The sequence below is a fragment of the Pseudoliparis swirei genome, chromosome 24 (assembly GCF_029220125.1).
Source record: "Pseudoliparis swirei isolate HS2019 ecotype Mariana Trench chromosome 24, NWPU_hadal_v1, whole genome shotgun sequence".
NCBI classification, from domain to species: Eukaryota; Metazoa; Chordata; class Actinopteri; order Perciformes; family Liparidae; genus Pseudoliparis; species Pseudoliparis swirei.
This window is the reverse complement of record NC_079411.1, coordinates 1,623,232-1,625,772: the sequence shown is the minus strand read 5'-3', so window position 1 is coordinate 1,625,772 and position 2,541 is coordinate 1,623,232.

Sequence of the window (2,541 nt, the reverse complement as noted above, 5' to 3'; positions counted from 1 at the left end):
TGTGTGTGTGTGTGCGTGCGTGGGGGCGCGCGCCCCGGAGTCGCTCGCGTGGCCGACATGAGGGGGAACTTCTGTTGTCGTGCCCCCCCCCAGCTGTATGCTAATGCAGCCAGCACCTGCTCTCCCCCAATAACAGCGGGCGCGCGCCTCCCTGAGCTGAGCGCGCGCCCACACGTCCCATACACAAAACATTCCCTCTACACGCACGCACAAGCGCGCGCGCGCACTTTTCACCTTAAACATAACCGGACACGTTCCGGTGATTCGGTTGTTCTTCTTTGAGAAGGGAAGCGCGAGGCACGTGGTGTCCGTTGTGTGTGTGGAGGTGGTGCGCGTGCGCGTGCGGATGAGTAAGGAGCAGGAGTTGTGTGTGTGTGTGTGTGTGTGTGTGTGTGTGTGTGTGTGTGTGTGTGTGTGTGTGTGTGTGTGTGTCGTTCATTAGAAGTGTGATTTCTTCTTCTTCTTCTTTTCTGCATATGATGGACGGATGGCTACATGTGCGCGTGCGCGGGCTGCCACACCGTGCACGTGTAGATTGCGTCACACATGTGTTCAGATATGCGCGTCACCGCATCTCCGGTTCCCCGTTTACCTGCTGCTGAAATCCGTTTTGTCAGAGGCCCCTCCCCCTTGTTACCCCCCCCCCCCCAAAAGCTAAGTGACGCGCATCCTCTCTCCTCCTGTACCTCCTCCTCCTGTCTCTCCTCCTGTACCTCCTCCTGTCTCTCCTCCTGTCTCTCCTCCTGTACCTCCTCCTGTCCTCTCTCCTCCTGTCTCTCCTCCTGTCCTCTCTCCTCCTGTCTCTCCTCCTGTACCTCCTCCTGTCCTCTCTCCTCCTGTACCTCCTCCTCCTGTACCTCCTCCTGTACTCTCTCCTCCTGTCCTCTCTCCTCCTGTCCTCTCTCCTCCTGTCCTCTCTCCTCCTGTACCTCCTCCTGTCCTCTCTCCTCCTGTCCTCTCTCCTCCTGTACCTCCTCCTGTACTCTCTCCTCCTGTCCTCTCTCCTCCTGTACCCCCTCCTGTACTCTCTCCTCCTGTACTCTCTCCTCCTGTCCTCTCTCCTCCTGTACCTCCTCCTGTACTCTCTCCTCCTGTCTCTCCTCCTGTACCTCCTCCTGTACTCTCTCCTCCTGTACCTCCTCCTGTACCTCCTCCTGTCCTCTCTCCTCCTGTACCTCCTCCTGTACTCTCTCCTCCTGTCCTCTCTCCTCCTGTACCTCCTCCTGTCCTCTCTCCTCCTGTCCTCTCTCCTCCTGTACTCTCTCCTCCTGTACCTCCTCCTCCTCCTGTCTATCTGCTGTAGTTCATGCTCCACACTAACCCCCAAATACGAAGGAGAACTCGGGTCTGACTTTTCATCCATTCTCTGCGCTTTAATTTAATTTGATTGTGAGGGGAGGAGGAGGAGGAGGAGGAGGGGAGGAGGAGGAGGGGAGGCACGACACGCCTTCAGACGCGGACAGACCCTTACAAGCCATCTGCCACTAACTACCCTCCTCCTCCTCCTCCTCCTCCTCCCTCCTCCCCCTCCTCCGGCCCGACGCGCCCCTGTCCAGTGGGCTCCGTCTCTACGCTCAACTGGAAGCATGTTGAGGGCCCTGTAACGGTATGGGCCCCGGGGCCATATGGCGAGGGGGAGGCGCCACACGGCGCGCGTCACACGATATCGATGGTGGACGCGTCCACCATCTCCTGGATCACTGACTACCTCACAGGCAGACCACAGTTTGTCAGAATGGGGCGTGTGCTGTCTGGAACGGTGGTCAGTGATGCTGCCCCACAGGGAACTGTTCTGTCTCCCTTCCTCTTCACCCTGTACACCAGTGACTTCCAGTACAACACGGAGTCATGCCATCTGCAGAAGTACTCTGATGATTCTGCAGTGGTCGGGTGTATTAGGGATGGACGGGAGGAGGAGTACAGGGCAGTGGTGAGTGACTTTGTAAAGTGGGCGATGAGAACCACCTGCGGCTGAACGTGGCCAAGACCAGAGAGATGGTGGTGGACTTCAGGAGGCTAATAACTCCTACACCTCTGAGTGTCCTGGGGTGGGCGTGGACATGGTGGAGGTACAGTACCTGGGCGTCTCCATCGACAGCCGACTGAACTGGAAGGCCAACACCAACGCTGTGTACAAGAAGGATGAGTCGACTCTTTTGAGAAAGCTCGATCCTTCAACGTGTGCAGCAAGATGCTGGAGTTATTCTACCAGTCGGTTGTGGTCAGTGTGCTGCACTTTGTCATTGTCTGCTGGGAGCAGCAGCCGGGCCAGTGACACCAGCCGTCTTAACAAACTGGTTAGGAAGGCTGGCTCCATCATCGGCTGCCAGCTGGAGCACCTGGAACAGGTGGTGGAGAGGAGGACGTTGAAGAAACTTGTGTCCATATTGGACAACCCGGACCACCCTCTCCACCACCTCCTACAGGGACAGAGGAGTACTTTCTCCAGCTCCTCACGCTCCGCTGCCACAAGGACAGATACAGGAGAACATTCCTGCCGACGGCTATGAGGCTCTACAACAGTTCACCTCTTGCCAGATC